Below are 26,832 nucleotides of genomic sequence, written 5' to 3'. Positions count from 1 at the left end.
CGACCACTAAAATCCAAGCAACCGACTGCCCCCCCCATCCTGTTCTACCTGATAGCGGGGACCCACTGTTCACAGAACCCCCTCCGTACCCCTCCAGGCCCCAGGCCCTAGCCCCCCGGGCTGAGCCGTGGGAGGGAGCAGGCCGACGGGAGGGGGCCGATGCACCCAGACCCACCCCCCGGGCTGAGCCGCGGGAGGGAGCAGGCGGAGGGGAGGCGGCCAGCACACACGGGCCCGCTGAAAGGGAAAGTAACTTTGAAGGGCCGGTGGGGCGGACGCGAGGGCGCATTTCGCGGGCTAGCCCTCCCCAGCTGCCTGACTCTACGGTGGCCTTACCCCTTCGGGAAATAGGACCCCCAGATGACACAGGAATCCCCAGGCTCCAGTACTGGCCATTCTCCACCAGTGATCTGTATAACTGGAAGACTCAGAGTGCTCGGTTTTCAGACAACCCCAAAGATTTACTGGCTTTACTGGATAGTGTCATGTTCACCCACCAGCCCACTTGGGATGATTGTCAGCAGCTCCTCCGAATCTTGTTCACCACGGAGGAGCGAGAGAGAATACAGGTAGAAGCTAGAAAGCTGGTCCTGGGGAACGACGGTCAACCGACTGCCAACCCCGACCTCATAAACGCGACCTTTCCTCTGACCAGGCCAGCGTGGGACTACAACACAGCAGAAGGTAGGGGACGGCTACACGTTTATCGCCAGACTCTAATGGCGGGTCTCCGGGCAGCTGCTCGCAAGCCCACTAATTTGGCTAAAGTATATTCTATTCTGCAGGGAAAGACAGAGAGCCCAGCCACCTACTTAGAAAGATTAATGGAAGCTTTTAGACAGTACACCCCCATAGATCCAGAGGCTCCAGGAAGTCAGGCAGCTGTTGTAATGTCTTTCGTAAATCAGGCAGCCCCAGATATTAAAAGGAAACTCCAGAAATTAGAAGACTTGGAGGGAAAGCGGATTCAGGACCTCCTTCAGATAGACCAGCGGGTTTACAATAACAGAGATACTCCAGAAGAAAGGCAATTTAAGGCCACTGAAAAAATGACCAAGGTCCTGGCAGCAGTGGTACAGAAAGAGCATCTACAGCCAGAGTACACCCAACCTAGGTGGCCCCCCAGGCATGATAATCTGAGCAAAGACCAATGTGCCTACTATAAGGAGGCTGGCCACTGGGTAAGAGACTGCCCCAAAAAGAAACAACGAGGACAGGGACCCCCTAGGTCTACACCCGTACTAGTCACTCAAGACGAAGACTAGGGAAGACGGGGTTCGGACCCCCTCCCCAAACCTAGGGTAACTTTGCAAGTGGAGGGATCTCCAGTCCAGTTCTTGGTCGATACAGGAGCACAGCACTCAGTCTTAGTTAAAACTAATGGGAAATTATCCTCCAAGTCCTCGTGGGTACAAGGGGCAACAGGAGTTAAGAAATACCCATGGACAATACAAAGAACAGTAAACCTCAGAGCCAAGAATGTAACCCATTCTTTCCTGGTCATTCCTGAGAGCCCCTGTCCCCTATTAGGGAGAGACCTGCTAACTAAAATGGGAGCACAGATCCATTTCCTCCCTGAGGGGCCGGTCGTGACGAACTCCCACAATCGGCCCGTGTCCGTCCTGACTATAACCCTAGAAGATGAGTACCAGCTCCACCAGGAGCGAGCGGCCCCTGACCAGGACATAGCAACCTGGCTCCAGCAATATCCAGAAGCTTGGGTGGAAACGGGGGGCTTAGGACTAGCAAAACACCGTCCTGCCTTGTTTGTTGAACTTAAGCCTGGGACAGACCCCGTGCGGGTACGCCAATACCCGATGCCCCTAGAGGCCAAGAAAGGAATTGCCCCGCATATCCGCCGGCTCCTTGACCAAGGGGTCCTTCGCCCATGTCACTCGCCCTGGAATACTCCATTCTTGCCGGTACGAAAACCTAATAGTGGAGAATACAGACCTGTACAAGACTTAAGAGAAATAAGTAAGAGGGTTGTAGACATACATGCAACTGTGCCTAACCCGTATACCCTCCTGAGTACCTTAAACCCTAAACATCAATGGTACACTGTTTTAGATTTGAAAGATGCTTTCTTCAGTTTGCCTTTAGCCCCTCAGAGCCAAAAGCTCTTCGCCTTCGAGTGGAATGACCCTGATAGGGGCATAAGTGGCCAACTGACATGGACCAGGCTGCCGCAGGGATTCAAGAACTCTCCTACCCTGCTCGATGAGGCCCTCCATGAAGACCTGGGTGAGTACCGACATAAACACCCTGAAATAACTTTACTACAGTATGTTGAGGACCTCCTAATTGCTGCTGAGACCCAAGAAGCTTGCATCCAAGGGACCAAGGGTCTCTTACAAGCTCTGGGAAATCTAGGCTACCGAGCCTCGGCAAAGAAAGCTCAAATCTGTAAGCCAGAGGTAACATATCTAGGGTACCTGCTTAAAGAAGGGCAGCGCTGGTTAACAGACGCCTGGAAACAAACTGTTCTGCAGATCCCCAGGCCACAATCCACCCGACAAGTGAGGGAATTCCTGGGGTCGGCGGGATTTTGCAGACTATGGATACCTGGGTTCACAGAACTGGCTAAACCCTTGTATCAGGGAACCCGGGGGCAGCAGCCATTTAATTGGACAGACGAAGCTGAATCGGCTTTCCAACAGATTAAAACCGCCCTACTCTCTGCGCCTGCACTGGGACTACCTGATGTTACCAAGCCCTTCCACTTATACGTGGACGAGAATAAGGGTGTCGCCAAGGCGGTAATAACTCAGAACTTAGGCCCCTGGCGGAGGCCAGTTGCCTACCTGTCAAAGAAGTTAGACCCAGTGGCGGCCGGGTGGCCCCCTTGTCTCCGAATGATTGTGGCCACGGCTCTGATGGTGCAAGATGCTGATAAACTTGTCATGGGACAAGAATTGCGGGTCGTTACTCCACATGCCATCGAAGGTGTACTCAAACAGCCACCTAATCGATGGATGAGTAACGCCCGGCTCACCCACTACCAAGGACTACTACTAAATCCTCTCAGGATAACTTTCCTGCCCCCAACGACCTTAAACCCTGCCTCGCTGCTGCCCAACCCGGACCTGGATGCCCCACTCCATGACTGCACCGAGATACTAGCTCAGGTGCATGGAGTTCAAGAAGACCTGCAGGACTGCCCACTTCCTGACGCTGACCTAGTCTGGTTCACTGATGTGAGCAGCTTCGTACACCAAGGCCAGAGGTACGCTGGAGCGGCAGTGACTTCAGAGACTGAGGTAATCTGGGCGGAACCCCTGCCCCCGGGAACATCGGCCCAGAAGGCTGAACTGATAGCGCTCACCCAAGCTCTTACCTTACGGGCGGGGAAGAAGCTGACAGTATATACAGACAGCCGATATGCTTTTGCAACGGCGCATATACATGGGGCCATTTACAGGGAGCGAGGGTTACTGACGGCTAAAGGAAAAGAGATAAAAAACAAGCAAGAGATCCTAGCCCTGCTAACAGCCCTATGGAGGCCAGAAAAGTTAGCCATTGTGCATTGCCCAGGGCATCAGAAACCAACTACTCCAACTGCTCAAGGCAACTTTCTGGCAGACCAAACTGCAAGGAATGGCGAAGGCTCCCAGCCAACTCCTTGCACTCCAGCTCCCTGACCCGGGCCCCCGGGACTTGCCATATTTCCCTGAATATTCAGAACAAGATCTCCAGTGGATTGACAAACTTCCCCTGAAACAAATCCAGAACGGGTGGTGGACTGATACTAATGACCAAACCATCCTAACAGAAAAGTTAGGACAACAGGTGTTAGAACACATCCACCGAACCACCCACCTGGGTGCCCGGCGGATGATAGACCTGATCAGATGCTCCAAGCTCAAAATCAGACATATAGCTGAGACGGCCAGCAGTATCGTGACAAGTTGCAAAGTCTGCCAGCTTAACAACGCATACCCCCAATCTCAAGCTGCAACAGGAACAAGGCTCAGGGGAACCAGGCCCGGTATCTACTGGGAAGTAGATTTTACTGAAATAAAGCCAGGAAAGTACGGGTACCAGTACTTACTTGTCTTTGTAGATACTTTTTCAGGGTGGACTGAAGCATTCCCAACCAAAAGAGAAACTGTTCAGGTCGTAGCAAAGAAAATTCTGGAAGATATCCTTCCCAGGTATGGCTTCCCCGTCCAGATAGGGTCAGATAATGGGCCCGCTTTCGTCGCTAAGGTAAATCAGGATTTGGCTTCCATCCTTGGGGCAAATTGGAAACTACATTGCGCTTACAGGCCCCAGAGTTCAGGACAGGTAGAAAGGATGAATCGGACCTTAAAAGAGACCTTAACTAAATTGACTATGGAGACTGGCGCTAATTGGGTGGTCCTTCTCCCCTATGCTCTGTTCTGGGCCCGTAATACCCCTTACAGACTGGGCCTTACCCCTTACGAAATCATGTATGGCAGACCTCCACCCCTGGTTCCTAGCTTAAAAGATGATCTGCTTAAGTCTGAAACAGAAAATGTCTCTGAATTCTTATTTTCCCTACAAGCCTTACAGAAAATTCACCAAGAAATCTGGCCCAAGCTGAAGGAGCTATATGAGACCAGTCCCCCACCGACACCCCATCCGTACCAGCGGGGAGACTGGGTCCTGGTTAAGCGACACCGACAAGAGACCCTAGAGCCCAGGTGGAAAGGACCACTCCAAGTACTCCTGACCACACCCACCGCCCTGAAGGTAGAAGGCATTGCGTCGTGGATCCACTACACCCACGTCAAGCCAGTGGACCCAACCTCCGACCTTCTGGGGCCAATCACAACGGCAGCTGAAAAACCGGACACGTGGACTGTGGACAGAGCTAAGAACAACCCCTTAAAACTCACCCTGCGCCGACAGCATAGCTCATTGCAAACATGCAGTTAGGTAGTCTGACTCTAACATTAGTCGCCCTAGTGGCCGCTGGGGAAAACATAAAGCCAGCTCCTAATCCCTTTGTCTGGAGATTCTGGCTTTATAAAAACCAAACCCACCCTGGGCAACCTCATAAGCCCGGGAAATTAGTGGCCAGTGCAGATTGCCCCTCCTCAGGGTGCAATAGTCCAATTTTACTAAATTTTACTGACTTCCCAATAGCCAAACCAGTGGCACCAATGATATGCTTCGAGTATGATCAGACTAAATACAATTGTAAGCACTATTGGTGGCACCAAAGTGCCGGCTGCCCTTATAACTATTGTAACGTCCATAAATTCCAATGGTGGGGCGGGAAAGAACAGATAGATCCCAGATGGTCCTTCCATCGTAGATGAGATGGAGATTTTTCATATACATGGGTAGTTAGAGACCCCTGGAACTCCAGCTGGACCACGCCTCAACACGGGGCTGTATACTACTCCTCCACCTCCACATGGCCTAGCAGTCACCTCTATCTGTGGCGGGGTCTAGTGCAGGTACGGCCCCTGGTCTTGGAAATATCCAGCAACAAGAAAACCGCCTGACACAAGATTTACGTCCTTTTTCCTGGTTAAAATTATTGCAAGAAGGATTAGAACTTGCCAACCTTACAGGACTTCACAGTCTGTCTGGCTGCTTTCTGTGTGCCACTCTAGGGCGTCCACCGCTAACTGCTGTCCCCCTGCCATGGGGATCCTCTACCTCTGCCCAAGCTAACAACCACCGAAACCTCTCATATGCCCCTATCCCTAACGTGCCACTATACCTAAACCCCAGTCAAGAAAAGTTTCCCTACTGTTTCTCAGGAACTAATTCCAGCCTCTGCAGCATCACTGCAACGCCCCCTAATATCACCTTAAGGGCTCCGTCAGGCATATTCTTCTGGTGTAATGGAACATTATCTAAAAACCTATCAAGCCCCTCTGTTACCAACCTACTGTGTCTTCCTGTCACATTAGTTCCCCGGTTGACTCTACTTACTGCCGGCGAGTTCCTAGGGTATACCAGTAACTGGACTAGTGCTGTTATTCACCCAGTCCCTAGACCGAGACCTGCATGAGCCATATTTCTCCCCCTCATTGCAGGAATCTCCCTCACCGCATCCTTCATGGCGGCCGGACTGGCGGGGGGAGCCCTAGGTCACACCCTCATAGAAAGTAACAAGCTGTACCAACAATTTGCCGTTGCTATGGAGGAGTCAGCTGAGTCCCTTGCCTCCCTCCAGCGGCAGCTCACATCCCTAGCACAGGTAACCTTGCAGAACCGGAGGGCCTTAGACCTACTCACTGCTGAAAAGGGGGGTACGTGTATGTTTCTAAAGGAAGACTGTTGTTTCTACATAAATGAATCAGGACTTGTGGAGGACCGGGTCCAACAGTTATGCAAGTTAAGCACAGAAGTAAGAACACGGCAGTTTGCTTCAGCTGCAGACCAATGGTGGAACTCATCTATGTTTTCTCTATTAGCCCCCTTCCTTGGACCCCTGCTGAGTCTACTATTTCTGCTTACCGTAGGACCTTGTGTTGTTAACAGAATTTTGCGGTTCGTTAGAGAAAGGTTTGACACTGTACAACTCATGGTCCTCAGAGCCCAATACCAACCTGTAAACGCTGAAACAGAATCAGACTTATAAGACCCAAGATTGGCTCTAGAGATACCTGAAAAGAAGGGGGGAATGAAAGGAGCCGGGCACATTCCTCAGCCCCGGGCTCAAAACAAACAAGCCCAGTACAAACACATCCCATCCTCCCATCCCACCACATATCGCCATATATCTCTCAAACTTCCTGAGCCCAGTACAAACACCACCTGGAAAGTCTCCGATAAGGAGACAGCCATTCAAAGTTTTACTGAAAGCACGGGAACCAAAAGAATTCCTTTGTTCCCCTGTAACTTTCGGGCTATAAAAAAGCAAGCGCTCGCATTGTTCGGGGCCCTCTTGTATGTTGTGGAATGGAGGGACCAGGTTCGAACTTGTAGTAAAGATCCTTGCCGCTTGGCTTTGACTCTGGACTCTGGTGGTCTTCTTTGGGGAACAAACGGTCAGGGTATAACAGAAGCAGAGTATAAAAGTTTGGAAAATTTGGAGCCTGAGGATGCAAAAGGAAAGAAAAGCCTATTTTCTGGGGAGAAATTCAAGCCTGTTGCAGAAATTTCCATAAGCAACAAGGAGCTGAATGTTAATAACCAAGACAATGGGGAACATGTCTCCAGGACATTAACAGACCTTCATGACAGCTCCTCCCATCACAGATCTGGAGGCCTAGGAAGGATAGTGGTCTCCTGGGCTGGGTTCAGGGCCCTCCCTGCTGTGTGCGGCCTTGCAACTTGGTACCTTACACCCTAGCCACTCCAGCCATGGCTGAAAGGAGCCAATGTATAGTTCAGGCCATTGCTTCAGAGGGTGCAAGCCTCATGCCTTGGCAGCTTCCACGTGGTGTTAGGCCTGCAGGTGTGCAGAAGTCAAGAACTGAGGTTTGGGAACCTCCGCCTAGATTTCAGAGGATGTATGGAAACACCTGGATGTCCAGGCAAAAGAATGCTGCAAGGGTGAAGCCTCATGGAGAACCTCTGCTAGAGCAGTGCAGAAAGAAAATGTGGAGTCGAGACCCCACACAGAGTCCCTACTGGGACACTGCCTAGTGGAGCTGTGAGAAGAGTACTGCCATCCTCTAGACCCCAGAATGATATATCCACCAAAAGTTTGCACCATGTGCCTGGAAAAGCCACAGACACTCAATAACAGCCCATGAAAGCAGCCAGGATGGGGGCTGTACCCTGCAAAGCCAAAGGGCAGAACTGCCCAAGGCCATGGGAGGCTAGCTCATGCATCAGTGTGACCTGGATGTGAGACATGGAGTCAAAGGAGATCATTTTGGAACTTTAAGGTGCAGTGAGTGCCCTAGTAGATTTCATACTTTCATGGGGCTTGTAGCACCTTTGTTTTGGCCAATTTCTCCCATTTGGAACAGGTGTATTTACCCAGTGTCTGCACCCCCATTGTATCTAGGAAGTAACTAACTTGCTTTTGATTTTACAGACTCATAGATGGAAGAGACTTGCTTTGTCTCAGATGAGACTTTGGACTTGGATATTTGAGTTAATGCTGGAATGAGTTAAGACTTTGGTGGACTGTTGGGTAGGCATGATTGTGTTTTGAAATTTTTGAAATTTAAGGCGGCCAGGGGGTACAATGATATGGTTTGGCTGTGTCCCCACCCAAATCTCATCTTGTTATTCCCATAATCTCCACATGTCGTGGGAGGGACCTGGTGGGAGGTAATTGAATCATGGGGACAGTTACCTCCATGCTGTTCTCATGATAGTGAGTGAGTTCTCACAAGATCTGATGGTTTTATAAGGAACTTTTTCCCCTTTTGCTCGTCACTTCTCCTTGCTGCCGCTTTGCAAAGAAGGACACGTTTGCTTCCCTTTCTGCAATGATTGTAAGTTTCCTGAGTCCTCTCCAGTCATGCTGAACTGTGAGTCAATTAAACCTGTTTCCTTTATAAATTACCCAGTTTCATGTATGTCCTTATGGCAGCATAAAAAGGAACTAATACAGTAGACAAAAAGGAACAGAGAAATGGAAGAAGGAAAAAATACAAGTGAACATACTCACAGTTCTTTTCTTGAAAGTGCTCAAAGTAGTGTTAGAGAGACAAACCTTAGACATGTGAAAATGTCTTATATTACAAAGCAGTATATAATAAATGGCCCAGATATTGAGTACCATCTGAACTCAGGAGACATCATAGGTAAAGTCAGATGTGGGGTGTGTATTCAAGTTTTTTGTTTGTTTTTGTTTTGGGGTGTTTTATTTAGCAGCATTCATCAGATTTAAATTTGATGAGGAGAATCATCACATATGCATAAAAATCACTGTTTTTTCAAAAGCACATTGATCTTCTTATAAAACAAGAAATCCTTAAGTAATGCATATAATCATTATCTAGTCATTTTTAGTTCTAGGATTTTTTTATGTTAGGTTTTCTTAATTCATGGCATATTTTTGATTGAAGCAACAAAATTCCAAAGTAGGATTTTGCTTAGGCCAGTGGTTTTCAAATTTTAGAGTGCCCAAGAATTACACGGAGAAATATGAAGCATGATGGAAGTCCTGGGCCCCACACTAGTCCATCTCAACTAGCATCTCTAGGGTAGAACTAGAGAATTTGCCTCTTAAATATTCATCCCTCAAGTAATTCCTCTACAAGTGGTGTGTGGAGAACATGGCCTTAGGCCTTTGTTGTCATGAAAACTGAACTTGTTTAATGGTAAAGACATTATAATTTTATTTAAAAATACTTTGCCAGGAGCAGTAGCTCACACCTGTAAACCCAGCACTTTGGGAGGTCCAGGTGGGCAGACTGCCTGAGCTCAGGAGTTTGAGACCACCCTGGACAACATGGCAAAACCTGTCTCTACAAAAAAATACAAAAACTAGCTTGGCACGGTGACAGTCACCCATACTCCCAGCTACTTGGGGAGCTGAGGGAGGAGGATTGCTTGGGCCTAACAAGTTGAGGCTGCAGTGAGCCAACATCGCACCACTGCACTCCAGCCTGGGCAACAGAGCAATACAGTTTCTTTTGCTGTATCCACAAAACAAACAAACAAACCTCTAGAGTAGAGAGTAAATAAATGTAAATATCTCAAAAACCATTGATCATGGTTTGGCATTTTTTTGTTTTTGTTTTCATTTTGGGTTTGGGTTCATTTTTTTGTTTTGGGGGGTTTTTTCGCTGATTTTTTTCCAAGTCTGTATTTATTCCAGTATGTTCCAGATACTAGTCACCTTCCAAGACTGCAAGTTTTTTGTCTTCATCTGACAATTAATACATTAATTTAAGGGAGAACTATGACTTGCTTAACATCATCTGCCTTTTTTTTTAAGATTTGTCAATGCATTAACTATGCCTTTAAAAATTGGAAAGCTTACACATACAGCAACTCTTCTATGAAGTTGCAGAAAGGTTAAATGTTATTTTATTTTGAAGCCAATTTTATAATCTTGAAAAATCAAACTACTTCTTAAATACACACAGTATCGTGAATTCAAAATGTCTCCCTGATCTGTATTTGGTACCCCAAGTTGATGACAGGGTCCACTGATCACTATTATCAATGAGTGTGCCAGCCACCAACAGAGAGCGCAGTATTAAAGACCTTAAAATTTTTTATTCTTCCTACTCTCTGAGAAAATGGTTCCAATAGAAGGACATTTACAATCATCAGGCTAGCAAGTCTTGATCACTGGACTAAATTATACTATTAGTGTATATAATGTCAAATATGCCTTTGCAGATGCTCACAAACAAAATATCCATTCCTTTAGCCCTCCCCTCTAAAAAACACCATATTTATATTGTTATGTGAAAAGATTTGGAGCCATGCTGATAAAAGCTAATTAACTGAGCACTTACTATTTACCAGGCACTATGATAAGCACTTCAAATTCCAGTATCAATTTATCATCATGACAGCCTGCGACAGAGGTTTCATTATCATTCTCATTTTACAAATTAGAAAACTGGTGATTAACTGGCTGAGATCTAACAGTTATTAAGTAACAGACATGAGGTTTGAATTTGTGATCATCTGACTTCAACTCCTGTATTACAAGTTTTCCTCCAAATTATCAGATTCTGCTGAAGTGGAATGAGCACTGGGCTGAGATCCAAGAGATAAAAATGTTCTTGTCTCAGCTGTGATACAAAGTAACTGGGTAGTTTTGACCATGATATTTACCCTCTTTGGGTTTCCGTTTCCTCTTCTATAAAGAGTGGTAATTGGACTACTAGATGAATAATAAAATTGCTTCCAACACTAATATACCATGATTTAAGAGCAGCAACTTTGCACAAAAAGAGGAATAGAAAGACAATGGGAGCCATCTGGATGTGAAAATGATGAATGGCAAAAGCTTTTGGAGGGGACAGTCTCCGATTAGCATTCAGTGCCTTGGGGCCCACACACCACATTGCCAGTCTCCTGCAAATTGCCTGCAGCTGCACTGACCTAGAGGCCTCTTAGACTGCAGAACCCTTAACAAATTGTTCAAGGTATTTAGCCTTGGGTTTCCCTAAGAACCCATCTAACCCATAAAAATTAGAGATCTTGTAATTTTGCCAACTTTGCTGGTAGAAGTGTAACAAAGTTTTTTTGTCAGAATTAAATTATCCATTCATTCCAGATAGCAAGAATGCCTTTGCAAATTCTTTCTCGAGTAGCTGACAGTAGAGGATTTTCACATCAGCAAAAAAAAAAAAAACCATCTAAAGAAACAATCATAATGATATCATGATGGAAGAAAAGTTGTGTTAATCTCGTGAGCTATGTGTCTGTATCCACTTTTATAGGACCATGTTCAAAAATTCACAACCTTAATCCATAATGCCTAAGATTTCTACAGATTTTTAGGGATTTATATTCTCATTATTACTACTTACTCTTATTTAGAAATCCTTCTTAAGTCTCAATCTCACTCATGCTAGCCGCCTATTATTTTCTTTCTACCCTATGGGAACCCAAATGACTTCCAAAGTATGATTCCCACAGGGCAGTGCTGGTGATGACAAAAGAGAATCTCATCATAGCATACAGAGCAAACAGTCCTAAATCTAGTATTATAAATCCCTGTTCTTAAAAATTTCAAAGCCATCTTTGCCATTGGGAATTTTTCAATGGCTATATTTTGTCTTGAAGTCCTGGCATCTCTCATCGTGTTGCTTGGCCCTCTCTTCATCTCCCTGGACTCTTGGGATACCCCTCAAAGTCATATATCCAAAACGTTTTTATGCAGAAATGCTGGCTAGTTCTCTTGTATTATCCTTCCAGACCATGTCCAGTGCCTATTTCTTCATACCCAAAAAGAACTCTACCACTGACATGCCAATTTACAGTACATTGTACTGTACTGTACAGTACATTTAACTACATTGTCTGCTACCCAATCTTTGTACAATTACGTTACTGGAATATAAGTGGGATCTTTATGGCCCAGTCTCAGCACAGTGTATTATTCAAACAAACAAAAAGGAATTCTGATTCTGACTCTTCAAGTTAACTAAGAGATTGATTTAAAACAAAATAATACTTCACTGCTTCACACTGACAGTGGCAGGAGGCAGACAAATGCCTAGGCAGATAGGAGTGGTCCTCAGTGAAACCCCACCTTCAAACCAAAGACAGTTTAAAGCCTGAAAGCCAAGCTACGAGTCTTGAATAAATCCGTGGACCAGATTAAGAGCCTCTCTTCTCATTTGACATGCTTTCCTATCATTGATCCCCACCTCTTCACCTATTTACATATACTTACCCTTCCCTAATTTTTTTTAACACTGTTGTGTCCATCTTTGAGTGGTGCCTTTGTTTTAGCCTTTTTTGCATACTCACAAACCAATCAGCATGCACTCACCCACTCTGAGCCAATAAAAGCCCTGGGCTCAGCCACACTTAGACACTGCTCACCTTTGGGCACCCGACTTCAGAGAGGAGGCTGCCCTCTTGGATCCCCTCCCCACTGACAGCTGTCACTTAATAAAACTCCCTTCATACTTCAGTTGTCAGTGTACCCTCATTATTCTTGGATGTGGGACAAGAACTCAGGACCTGCTGAATGTGTGTACAAAGAAAGACTGGAACACTGTAGCCCTCTGCCCTTCACTGGCAGAGGGCAGCTGCCCCACATGATGGGAAGCCGCGGTGAGGTGGAAGCAGCAGCAGGGCCAGTCCCCAGAGCCACAAGCTGGAGTGGGACAACGGGACAAAAAGAGCTGTTGGCATGCTGTAACACCCCCATAGGGATTTGGGGTCACTGGCATCCCTGTTCAGGTGCCACTGTGTTCTCCTCATCCAGATACCAGTGCCCAAGGCAAAAACAGGTCACGTACACCCAGCCCAACTGCAGGCTGAGCACATATCCTGCAGCAAGTGTTAGATACGGGCAGGAGTGCAAGCCAAGTGCTTCCTGGGGGGCCAAGTGGGTGGGATACCTCCTGCGGCAAGCCTGGGCCAGAGTGAGGCCTGGGCAGGGGTGTCACTAGCCACAGAGGTCTCCAGAAGGAAAAGCAGCTCTGAGAGAAATCCTGTATCAACACCTTAAAATAATTCTTCTCCCATTTCTCTCCACTGCCAACCTTCATGTTAACTGCCCAAAACTGTTCTCCCCATTCTTCACTCTTCATTTTTGAAAAAAAATATATTACCCAATAGGCTTATCTTCACAGACACTCCTATTTTCTCATTCCCCTCCAGAACCCCCTTTTGTAGTGGCATAACACTTTTTGTTAATTTTTTGGCATTTTTAAATTTTGCAATACCTCTCAGCCCATTTTGAAATAAACCACTCCTCATTCTTAGTTCATTCATTGGTCTAATCAACATAACAGGTAAATGGAGAGATAGCATGGGTAGGAACAAAATTTTCATCAAGTAGTGGAAAAGAAAATGGCAGTGTGAGTACTTATGTATTTTTTTTTTTTTTGTCCTTTTTACAAATAAACATTTTTGAATGAATGGAAAAACCAAAACAAATGAATTGCAGTAGACTCACGCAGTGACAATTGTCATGTCTGGAGTTCTTAGGACTTACAGAGATAACATGGCAGAAATAAATTAAAGTTCTTTTTGATATAATAAAAGACACCTTGAAAAGAGATTTAACTTGAGAACTGTACCTGGAAAATGACAGCTGTGAATTGATTTGAATGCAGCAACATATATTAAAGGAAACCAAAAACAACTATTTACTACACATACAAAAGAATCTTCTGTAGATTTAGGCAACATTCAGACAACAGAACAAAACAGAACCTAGTATAAAGAAGTCCAGTCCAACTGAGTATTGACATCAAAATCCATATGCAAGAAAGCTCCTTAATGAGTTAAAGTTTATTGATTGCAAACAAAATAAATGATCCTGACTAATTTAAACAGAATAGAATATCACTGTAAAAAATATGAAGGAATGCAAAGAATAGAGAGAAAGATTTCAATCTGGCTCTCCCTCCCCTGCTGGAAATGCTTAAATAAATTTCTTCTAACTATAATTAAGATCAAGACCAAACCATCAACACTGCCTACAAATTGTGGATGACCTGGCTCCTTCTTCCCACTCCAGCAGTTTATTCCACCTCTCTCTCCATGTTGCACTCACACTGGCCACTTTGTGGTTCCTTATCTATCATTGTCCCCTAGCCACAGGGCCTTTGCACATGTCCTTCCCTCTTTCTAGATGCTTTTCCCTCCTACCTCTCCCACTTCAACTAGTTCTCATCTCCTCATCCTACAGGCAAAAGATAAAGCTGCACTTCTCAGGTTAATGAGTTTGGGTGTTGATATCTACATAAAACTCTAAATAAAACAACAAAACAAAATTATTAACTCCAACAGGGAACAAAAAGTACAATAAAAGAAAAACAATTATTGTATACCACATGACTAAGGCATGAATAGTATTTACAGACATCAGTCTAATTGCTGAACACTGAATTTTCTGACCAAAATTATGATATAACTCTGCTGGGTGTGAGGTGTTGGTGCAGGAGAACAGGACAGTAATTACAAGTATTATTGGACTACTAGATGAATAATAAAATTGCTTTTATTTCAGGGGGAAGCAGGGAGGGGGTGGTCAGGAAGTGGAGGGGGAGAAAGCTAAATCTCTTCTTCCACAGTGGAAAGGTCTCAAAAGTGTGCCCTAAACTGAAAAAATAGCTGTAAGAGTTCAGTCTTTGCAGCTGGAGGATCGCAGATAGGGGAAAGTAGAAAATAGGGTATAAAGATGCTGCTGTCTTGGAGGAGGAACAATACAGTTGGCTCCCGGAACTGAAGCCGGGACAAACCGGTTAGGAAAATCCCTGCCAGAGGTCATAAACATGTCAGAAGAGTAACTGAAATAGCACGGATGGCGGGAGATGGCGGGAACCAATCAAGAACAGCCAACTTGCACTGTTCAAATATCAACCAATCCCAAGCCTACGTCGTTCAAAAAGACCCCTATGACTCTGTACTTGTTTACTGCTGACTATAAAAGACAGTTCCTGACCCTCCTCTGGGCTCTCGCCCGACGTTCAGCCGGGGGTCCAGGTTCGAACCTGCAATAAAGACCCTTGCCGCTTGGCTTTGACTGCAGTCTCTGGTGGTCTTCTTTGGGGGAATAAACGGACTGGGTACAACAGTCTTTAAAATAAATCTTAAGAAATTATTGATTCTTAAAGCCAGGTATACATATAATTTTATTTTTTAAATGATACTATTTTCTAAAAGCTAAAGGGAAATTAAAATAGGAAAGAAACAAGAAAGGCAGGAGAGAGGTTAATGCATGTTGTCAAAACTTGTGCATCTGCTAGAGATGGGCCAACAATTTGACCATGACTAATAATGTACTTTCTGATAAAACTTTTAGGCAAAAACTTATTATCAAAGAAATAGAAATCTTGGTTGTGCGTGTTGGCTCATGCCTGTAATCCCAGCACTTTTGGAGGCCAATGAGGGCAGATCACTTGAGGTCAGGAGTTCGAGAACAGCCTGGCCAACATAGTGAAACTCTATCTCTAATAAAATACAAAAATTGCTCTTTCCAGCCAGCGCCAAGTGATGGGTATCTCTCGGGACAACTGGCACAAGCGCGGTAAAACCGGGGGCAAGAGAAAGCCCTAACACAAGAAGCGGAAGTATGAGTTGGGGCGCCCGGCTGCCAACACCAAGATTGGCCCCCGCCGCATCCACACAGTCCGTGTGCGGGGAGGTAACAAGAAATACCGTGCCCTGAGGCTGGATGTAGGGAATTTCTCCTGGGGCTCAGAGTGTTGTACTCGTAAAACAAGGATCATCGATGTTGTCTACAATGCATCTAATAATGAGCTGGTCCGTACCAAGACCCTGGTGAAGAACTGCATCGTGCTCATCAACAGCACACGGTACCGACAGTGGTACAAGTCCCACTACACACTGCCTCTGGGCCTCAAGAAGGGAGCCAAGCTGACTCCTGAGGAAGAAGAGATTTTAAACAAAAAACAATCTAAAAAAATTCAGAAGAAATATGATGAAAGGAAAAAGAATGCCAAAATCAGCAGTCTCCTGGAGGAGCAGTTCCAGCAGGGCAAGCTTCTTGTGTGCATTGCTTCCAGGCCGGGACAGCGTGGCCCAGCAGATGGCTATGTGCTATAGGGCAAAGAGTTGGAGTTCTATCTTAGGAAAATCAAGGCCCAGAAAGGCAAATAAATCCTCGTTTTGTCTTCACCCGTGTAATAAAGGTGTTTATTGTTCTGTTCCCACAAAAAAAAAAAAATACGAAAATTAGCCAGACATGGTGGCTCATGACTGTAATCCACACCACTCTGGAGCCTGAGGTGGGAGGATTGCTTGAGCCCCAAAGGCGGAGGTTGCAGTTAGCCAAGATTGCAACACTCTACTCCTGTCTGGGTGACAGAGTCAGACCCTGTCTGGAAAAAAAAGAAAAGAAATATAAATTTCTATGATTGCAATTAGCACCTTGTGTCTAATAATGTGTTCTCATTTGAAATTGTTTATTGACAAACCACTGGTAGAGCTTCCAGAAGTGGTACGTCTCCAGGGAAGGCTTACCTAAAATAATTTCTTCCCCTAAATGCATCAGGACCACAAGTGACATTTTTTTCAAGATGAAAAATTATGTTTAATGGCCTATGTATGTTGTAAGACAATTATTTCTGATATGGAAAACAACAAGAAAGTCATGTGGAAAAGCAAAGAAACCATATGCTCAGGAATTAGGAGAACTGAACTTTGGATTTTTCTAGAGTTTGGATGTTTGACCCCTTCAAACCTCATATTGAAACTTGATCCCCAGTGTTGGAGGTGGATCCTAATGGGAGGTGTTTAGGTCATGGGGGTGAAACACTCGTGTGTTGACACCCTCCGTTGGGGGTGAGTGAGTTTTTTCTCTATTAGCTCCCCCAGAGCTGGTTGTTAAAAAGAGCCTGGCACCTCTCCTCTCTCTTGCTTCTTCTCTTGTCATGTGACCTCTGTGATCTTTTCTTACACGGGCGCCCCTTCACCTTCTACCAAGAGTGGAAGCAGACTGAGGCCCTCAACAGAAGCAGATGTCAGTGCCACGCTTCTTGTATAGCCTGCAGAACTGTAAGCCAAATAAACCTCTTTTCTTTGTCAATTGCCCAGCCCCAGATATTCCTTTACAGCAACATTACATGGACTAAAACAGATCTGTATTGTCCAAAACACTAGTCATTTGTCACATGTGGCTATTGAGTATCTGCAATGTTGTTAGTCTAAATTAAAATGTGCTGTAAACATGAAATATACAAAGGATTACTAGAAAATTGAAAATCACATCTGTAGTTTGTATTATATTTCTGTTGGACAAATACTGCTTGTTCTGAGTTCTGTCATTAGTGGTTGCATGGTAGTGATATGAATGTGAGCCATTTAACTTTATTGGGCCTTGATTTTCTTAAGTAGAAAATTGGTTGGGGGGGGCAGTTAGATAGATGGCCTCCAAAGCCCCTTTTCATTCAGAAATGTTACAAAGAATCCTAAGGTGTGACACAAATTAATGACTTGAAAAGCCAGCAGATTGTTCCTTCGAATATCTCACCTCCACCATGGTGAGCTTCCCTCCCTGCCCCTGTCAACCGTAGTCAGACATCTTTACCAAATGCTGTTCTCACCAGTCACTACTCTATGTCCTGTGCTGAATGCTTTACAAGTATTTTATTACGGGCCGGGCGCGGTGGCTCAAGCCTGTAATCCCAGCACTTCGGAAGGCCGAGACGGGCGGATCACGAGGTTAGGAGATCGAGATCATCCTAGCTAACACGGTGAAACCCCGTCTCTAAAAAATACAAAAAGCTAGCCGGGCGAGGTGGCAGGCGCCTGTAGTCCCAGCTACTCGGGAGTCTGAGGCAGGAGAATGGCGTAAACCCGGGAGGCGGAGCTTGCAGTGAGCTGAGATCCGGCCACTGCACTCCAGCCCGGGCGACAGAGAGAGACTCCGTCTCAAAAAAAACAACAAAAAAAAAACAAGTATTTTATTACGTACTTATCCCTGCGCTATGAAATCAGTAGTATTACACTGTTTCACAGATGAGGAAACTGAAACCTGAAAATGTTAGCTGACTTTGAAAGGCTTCAGAGCCAGGATTTGGAGGAGTCAGGATCCATATTCCTCTGAATCCAAAACCTGAGCTCCTTATCAGTGTGCTCTGCTTTTCTTTACAGAAGCCAAATTGGTTTTCCTCTGGAACCTAAACTATATTACCAACTTTTTGAGTCAGTACAACTCTTCTGTCTTGTTTTTCATCTCTGGATCCTCAGCACATAAAAAGGATGATTAATAAGCAGTACAGTATGATTAATACAGGATGATTAACAAATAGGACCATAATATTATGAATTTCTGTGTCAGTTGGTTTAAAATTAAGATGACATTTAAGGTATGCCTGTAAAATAATGTGACATTGTTGGGTTTTTAAGAATATATATACATATCAGCCATGTATGCAGTACATAAATGACCATCATCTACTTCAGAGGAGAAACTTTGAACAGTTATTTCAACATTGTTTTCTTAGTGTTTTTTAATCCTCTTTATAAATTGTCTTCCGAGCCAAGAACACATTTTCTTTGAATGTCTGAGACACAAATTTCATCTCTTCTTTCATGTATTGTTTATGTGAGGCCAAAGAAAAAGATGTCAAAAGTACTTAAGAGCCGAGTTGGAGAGTCTCCTAACAGACTACAGTGAGCCAAATTTGAGCAGCAAAACAATAATAATAATAGTATCTGATTGAAATATAGCAGATATTTTCAAAAATATTTTTAAAAACCCATTGGTCATCACCAGAATTTGCTGGGTCATCAAGCCATTACTATAAAAAACAACAAATATATGGAATGTATTGAGCATTTAATTTCACTTTTCTGCATAAGTTATATTTCAGTATAACCAACTGTTGCTGAGGAAAAGGTCTTGTATGCAGAACATTTCTAGCACATAAATGCAAAAAGAATGATAAAATAAGAAAATCACCATTTGCAATCCCTAATAAAATAATGGGTCAAGGCAATAATCATCATAGATGCTAAAACCATCAGGTAAAATTTGATGAGAAACGTTAAAAAGAAGAAATCATGCTGACTGCATTTGAAAGTGGAATATCCAAAATTATGTTTCACCTCATGTGATGCAATAAAAAGTACAAAGCATTTGTTTTTTAAAAAAAGAAAGAAAGCTGAGTTTAATCAAGGCTTCAGAGTTCTAACTTCCCATTTACAAGATATATAAAGGCTAGAAAAAAGTTAAACAACACAACACTAGAAGAAACCAATCAGTCATATCTAGGACGCAGCGCATCCTGAAGGACAATAAGCTTGGTGTATTCAATAGATGATGTTCTTTAACAAAAATTTTAAATGGGTGAGAGTGGCATCAGCAAGACGGCAGAAAGGAGTTCTCTGGCTCCACTCCCTCCTCCACAGATGCCCAACTTGCAACTATCCAAAGGTATATTCATACCTTTATGAATATCCCAGAACTCCGGAATGAAGCAGAGACATCCCCTTCAACTGCACAACTGGGAAAACCCAAGATAAAAGGTCCTCCCCAGGCCAGGAGGCAACTATAGGTTAGTATTTACCTGCAGAAGGAGCATCTGGTCCCTCTGAACCCCAGCAGCTAAGAGGTGATCCAACTAAGACCAGGACAGGAGGCAACTGCAGGTTAGTGAGTACCCACCTGGCCCTGCCCAACTTCAAATGCAAGTCTCAGTGCTCTGCTAAAGCCTGATCTAGGCCAGGAGGCAAGCCTACATAATATATATCTGTGGAGCATACCTCTGGCCCTACCCAACTCACGTGGCCAAGCAGCAACCTCAGAGGCCTCATCCAGCCTGGGAACCCAGCATCCAAACCCGCCCAACTAGATTCAAAACAACAGTACTGTCCAACCAGGGAAGAAACCTGTAATCCTGCCTGACCAAAGATGATTGCAAAACTCTGCCTGATGGCAGCATCCATCCAGTGGTCTCACAAGACCATGGAGCACAGCCAACACTACCCATTTGACCACAGAGAGCAGGAAGCCACCTAGCCCATCTAGAGAGCCTGATACCAAAACCTGCCTTTCCAGGTTTGCTACCAGCTCGCCCATCCAGGATTCTAGGCCAGACTAAATAGTAAAGATCTACCACCACCAAAGCATGCCTGCAAAGGCTGGAAAAAGTAGCTATCTCCTCAAATGTATAGGCATCAATGTAAGAACACAAAGATTATTATAAATCAAGGAAATATGATACCACCAAAAGAAACTAATAAACTTCAATCATTGACCCAGAAGAAAAGAAAAGCTATATAATGATTGACAAATAATTTAGAATAATCCTTTTAAAGTTCAGGGAACTCCAAAAAATATTAATAGAAAACTAAATGAAATTTGGAAAACTCAATACATAAAAAATGAGTCTGACAAAGAAATATAACAAAAAATAGAAAACTTAGAGATAAAAAATACAATAACTAAATGGAAAACTTTCCATAGAAACCTTCAACAGCAGAGTGATCAAATAGAAGAAACAATGAGTGAGCTAAAAAATAGGACATCTGAAATTATTCAACTAGAATAGCAAAAAGAAAAAAGAATGAAAAAAATAAAGAGGGCCCATGGTAATCATGAGACACCATTAAGGGAACTCACTTTCATATAATAGAAATTGAGGAGAAGAAGACAGAGAGAAAAAAAACCTACAAACCATATTTAAGTACATAATGGCTGAAATTTTCCCAAATCTGGGGCAAGACAGCAACATCCAGGTACCGGGAGCTCAGATCACCAACCAAATTCAAACCTAAGAGAAGTTCACCACAGCACATTGTAATCAAATTTTTAAAAATTTAAGACAAAGAATACAGAAAGCAGCAAAAGATAAGAAGCATATCATATTCAAAAAGGTCTAATACACCTTTCAGCAGATTTCTCAGCAAAAACTTTGCAGGCCAGAAAAGAATGGAAAGATACATCCAAAGTGCTGGGGAAAACAACTACCAATCAAGGATATTTTAACTAGCAAAACTGTCCAGAATTGAGTGATAAATAAAATCTTTCCCAGGAAAACAAAACCTAACACAGTTCATCATCATGAGGCCTGTGCTATAGGAATTGCTAAAATACTTTTTAGGCTGAAATAAAAGCTAATTAATAACAAAAAGACACACAAAAGTAAAAAAAATTCAATAATATAAGTAATACATAGTCATATTCAGCATTCTCAAATACTGTTACAGTGATGTGGAAAGCATTTGTATCCCTACTATGTGAGTTAAAAGACAAAAGTATTAAAAACAACTGTATCTACAATAAATGATTCAAGAATACAATTTATCAAACAAAGGTAAATCTTGATATCAAAATTATAAAAAATGGGAGGAGAGCGTAAAAGTGTAGAGTTTCTGTATGTGAGTAAAGTTAAGTTGTTATCAGCCTAAAGTAGCCTGTTATAAGGATAAGACGTTTTATGTAAACCTCATGGTAGCCACAAAGCAAAAACCTGTAGTAGTTGTGCAGAATACAAAAAGAAAGGATTGAAATTGAAAGCATACCACCACAGAAAACCATAAAACTGTTCCTGAACCAAACTGAGGGTCAGGCTGCTATTTCTTGTGGCCCAATAACGAGATGCAGATGAACTGAGGAGGAAGAGTTTTATTTCTGTAACTGGTTATAGGGACAAGGCCTGGAAAATATCACCAGATCAACTCAAAATTACAAAGTCTTCCAGAGCTTATATACCTCCTAAGCTGTATGTCCACGTGTAAGCGTGGATTCATCTAAAGACATAAGTGATTAACTTCTTTTAATCTATAACTAAGATCTGAGTCTTGAAGACCTTCCTCTGGAGCCTCAGCAAATTTCCTGATGGGTAAATTTACTCAGTATATTTACTAAATGGGTCCGAGTGCTGACGTGATCACCCTTATCTTGTCTCCTGCTAAATCATGGAGGTTTGGGGAGTTTCTACAGACTGCCAATAAAACTTGTTGAATCTTAAACAGATCCTGTTAAGAATTGCTTTATTTTGTCATCCTTTAAGGCCCAGAAAAGGCCTAGGCAAAACTCTTAGTGAGCTTCTATTACATTCCAGCCTTTGTATCAGGGCACTGGCCCTTTCAGCTTTTAATATTTAACTTAGTCACTCAGTCAGTGCTGAAACAGTTGTTATGGAGTTCTGTGTTGTAGTGAGACCTGGCCCGTCGCAAAACCGCAAAGACAGCAAGAGAGGAAGAAAGAAACAAAAGACATGCAAAACAGTCTAACACATTACTCACAATAGACAAGACAGGGAATCAACCTAAGTGTCCATTAACAAATGAATGGATACAGAAAATCTGGTATATATACACAATGAAATACTATTCAGCCTTAAAAAACGAAAATTCTGTCATCTGTGACAACATGAATGAATTCAGAGGACATTAAGCCAAGTGAAATAAGCTACGCACAGAAAACAAATATCACATGATCAACTTAGATGGGGAATCTTAAATAGCTGAATTCATAGAAGCACAGAGTAGGATGATGCTTACCAGAGGTTGGCAGAGGGTGAAAGGGGGCAGGGGAAGGGGGTGTAGCAAGTTGGTGAGGGAGAAAATGGAGAATTGTTGATCAAAGGGTACAAACTTTTAGATAGGGAAGAGAAATAGGTTGCAAGATCTGTTGCACAGCAGAGTAACTATAATCAATAATAATGTATTAGCCGGGCGCGGTGGCTCACGCCTGTAATCCCAGCACTTTGGGAGGCTGAGGCGGGTGGATCACAAGGTCAGGAGATCGAGACCACGGTGAAACCCTGTCTCTACTAAAAATACAAAAAAACTAGCCAGGCGCGGTGGCGGGTGCCTGTAGTCCCAGCTACTCGGGAGGCTGAGGCAGGAGAACGGCGTGAACCCGGGAGGCGGAGCTTGCAGTGAGCCGAGATTGTGCCACTGCACTCCAGCCTGGGCGACAGAGCGAGACTCCGTCTCAAAAAAAATAAATAAATAAAAATAATGTATTATATATTTCAAAATTACTAAGAGAGTACATTTCAAATGTCTCACCATAAAAAAAGGATAGGTAAGCAAGGTGATGAATATGTTGATTAGCTTGATTTAATCATGCCACATTGTATACAGATATCGTAACATGACACTGTACCTCATAAATGTATACAATAGATTTGTCAATAACATTGACAAAATAAATGAGAAAAGATAACAAAATTAAAAGAGACTTATAGATTAAAATGGTTAAGAATATAAATGCCAAATGCAATGTGAACACCTTGTTTGGACACTGATTCAAACAAACGTAACTTTCAAAAAGTGTTTTTGAAGTAATTAAGGAAATGGAATATGAACTGGGTATAAAATAATGTTAAGACAGTATTGTTCATTTTGCTAGTAAGGTAACGGCAGTGTGATTGTGTTTTTTAAAATGTCCTTATATGTCAGGGATGCATAATAAACTAGTAACATAAGTCAGATGACAGGATATTAGGGACTCTAAAATATAAAATATACCAGCAAAATTTAACACTACCACCAGCAATAGTAGCAATGGTAGTTGTAGTGGAGATGAAAAATAAAGCGAACAAAATATTTATAGTGTGGAAACTGTAAAACATGTATATTAAGGTTCACTTTCTTTTTCTCTCTACTTCTGTAATGTTTGAAAATTTCCATAATAACAAATAATTTAAGCCTCAAATCATTTGGAAGCATGTCTCATGAGTTAGGTGGTGATTAAAATGTGTTATTCTATTTTGGTCAAAAACAATGCCTGTCCCTACTATAATAAGCAGTTTTCCTGTGTGTTATTGAAGGCAATTTCAGAAGAGAAGAACTGGGTTTGAATTATCATTCTGGGTGATCTTGGCCACTATGTCTCTGCATACCTTGTTTTCCTTATAGGTTAACTAAGAAAGTTAAATTATTGGATCACCAAAGTCTTTTCCAGCACATTTCTAGAGCTGTTTTACTTAATGACAGATTATTAGATAAGGGAATAGCTTTTTATGGCCATAATAATCCTTTGAATATGTAAGTATTCATTTTCAAAATAATTTTTTAAAACAGCTTCATTACCTGTAATGACTATATTTAATATTTGACCACAGCAATTATACAAGGTCAGAAATATTCAAAACCAATTAATTCCATGAACAACAGTATATGAGAAAACTGCTTCAATTTATTGTATTCTAGTCAGAGTGAACCTATAATGCCTAGAAATTCTTACCTGCTAATAGTTATCTAATTCTGATTGTCTGCATGACTCAGGTCACCAGACAATAGCTTAATTTACTACAGTGAATAGACTGCTTACTCTGTTACATCTCAAAGATTCTCTAAAACACATATCTGGTACTGAATAAATTAAAAGAAACAATTTGGAGGATTTCTACTTTTCAACCAGTTATACTGATGATGTATAGTGTCCTTAACCTTGTGAATCAGATATTTGGCAGTGAATTAAACTAGCCATTATACCCCATTTTCCAAACACACAGAGGTGAAGTGAAGCTATCGGGATAATCCATTATTGGGTTTGGTTTTTTATATGATTTGGCTGTGTCCCCACCCAAATCTCATCTTGAATTGTAGTTCCCATAATTCCCATGTGTTGTGGGAGGGACCCAGTGGGAAGCAGTTGAATCATGGAGGCGGTTTCCTCCATATTGTTCTCATGGTAGTAAATAAGTCTTATAAGATCTGATGGTTTTATAAGGGGAAACCCCTTTCGCTTGGTTCTCATTCTCTCTCTTGCCTGCTGCCATGTAAGACATGCCTTTCACCTTCCACCATGATTGTGAGGCCTCCCCAGATGTGAAACTGTGAGTCCATTAAACCTCTTTTTCCTTATAAATTACCAAGTCTCAGGTATGTCTTTATCAGCAATGTGAAAACAAACTAATACAGTTTTTCTGTTTTGTTTTTATTTTTTCATTCTCTTGCTACCCTTTTTTGCCACAATTCCATTCTATACTTCATCAGTTCCTAGGAACTTTTCCAATGTAGTCAAACAAATCACTCCTTAAGAGTAATGTTTCTATACCCTTTCTCTTGATAATTTTACTTAATTCAATTGCTAAAATACCACTGGCATAATTTGATTCTTAAACTATTTTTATAATGCACAGCTATTGTTAGTATCTGGTGTTGTCCTTTTTACTTAAGCTGATTATTAAACCAGAAGTCACTGTTTTTAAACACGGGAGGAAATATAACTTGCAATCAGTAAAGTAATTAAATATTTGTATTGGGATATGGCAAATGTAATTAACCTCAACTCTAAATAGATTTAAACCTAAAATATTTGTGTAATTAACTTAAAAAATAAAATTGCAATTATCTGACTCAATTACTCAATACAAGTACTTTTCCCGCTTAATTGCAAATAATGAACTAACCTGTCAATAATTGTACACATTAAAAAATGTCAGATCTGGAAGAGAATAGAATTTGATGCTGAAGTTTTTAACTTTTTAGAAGTATCTCTGTTTTCTTGCTCCGACTTAGGAAGAACATAATCACATTTGGATTTAGAATTTTGAGAAAGTTTAGGCAATTGCCTTTTATTTAAGCCCTTTCAAGGTAAAACTATTTATTGTGTTGAGGAAATTAGAGGTCTGATGAATTTGAAACAAAGCATTGCTTTTGAATTCCTTCATGAATTTCACATCAGAGTATAAAATTCCTACTAGATAATCTTGCATTTAAATGTGTAAACTTTCCTTGAAATAAACTTCCCAATACAAGCTATCATTATCACTTTCAAAAGCCCTTTGGGACACAGCTTGAAATTTTTTTATACTTTAATTGCTCAACCAAAAAAATATATACTTCAGCCTCCAGCAGGCCACCACATTGCGTATCTTCAAGCAACATCATGGCATTCGGTGCCTAGAAATGATGTTCCTGGGGCTGTGCTGCAAGGCTGTGTGAAGTGCTCCACTTCAGGCAAACATACGTTCCATTTAATCAAAATGCTCTACCAAGAGGCAACACTCAATAGGTATTTGTTAATTCACTAGTAGCTCCTGTAGCAGTAGATTATTTGAGTATTGGTGGAATATTAGAAGACTCAGATACCAGAATTTCTTAATAACAAAGTACAAAGTGAGTAGATATTTGACAATCTTTGAATTCATTTGTTAGGGAAAGATTACTAAACGAGATTTGTAATTCAAATCCACAGTGTGAGAGTAGGCATTGACCACGCAAATAAAATAACTACCAAAATTCTGTTATGCCCTTGGAGAAAGACCTAATTAATAACCACTTCAATGTCTAGCACAAAATAAAGCTTTCTGTAAGTGCCCTCTTCTTAACAAAATATTATCATAGACATCTTAATCTTTTCTTTCCCTTTTCAGCAATAATTTGGTATTATTATCAATATTGTCATTTTTTATGATGATTATACATTGGATTCGGAGACATCCAATAGCTTAACCAGGTCACTGCAAGTGGTAGCCCCAAAACTGATATCTATGCCTTCTAATTTCAAGACTTGAGTACACTCTATCCCAAACCTCAAATTCTATTTGAGCCAGTCTTTAATTCTATAACCTGATTTCCAGTCACTTGAAAGTAAGAGCACAATGAAAAGAAAACTAGGTTACTTAAAATAATTGTGATAAAGACAACTGCCAAAAATAAAGATATGCAAGTCTTTTTTCCCACCTACTTATTTGAAAGTTTATAAAATGAAGGGTATGAAACAAGGAGCCTCCAGGTTGGCCTTTCTCATTAACAAACTTTTTCCCCTTCAGTGACTGGCAACAGTTTGTGGAGAAATAGAATAGTAGAACTGGAAGCATTCTTTAGAGTTGAAATTTATTCCAAAAACCTGAGTTCTCA

At 42.3% G+C, this 26,832-nt stretch overlaps 1 long non-coding RNA gene and 1 pseudogene across 1 annotated transcript in view; one reads left to right on the top strand and one right to left on the bottom strand.

The window, feature by feature from the left end:
• The window catches only part of LOC105480811 (uncharacterized), a 103,750-nt gene that overhangs the window by 23,028 nt on the left and 53,890 nt on the right, over positions 1-26,832 (bottom strand). The gene's annotated exons all lie outside the window — the stretch shown is intronic.
• LOC105480810 (small ribosomal subunit protein eS8 pseudogene) lies at positions 15,535-16,210 on the top strand (annotated as a pseudogene).

The sequence above is a fragment of the Macaca nemestrina genome, chromosome 6, assembly GCF_043159975.1.
Source record: "Macaca nemestrina isolate mMacNem1 chromosome 6, mMacNem.hap1, whole genome shotgun sequence".
NCBI classification, from domain to species: domain Eukaryota; kingdom Metazoa; phylum Chordata; class Mammalia; order Primates; family Cercopithecidae; genus Macaca; species Macaca nemestrina.
Note: the sequence above shows the minus strand (reverse complement) of the source record. Positions and strands in the feature narration are given on the sequence as shown.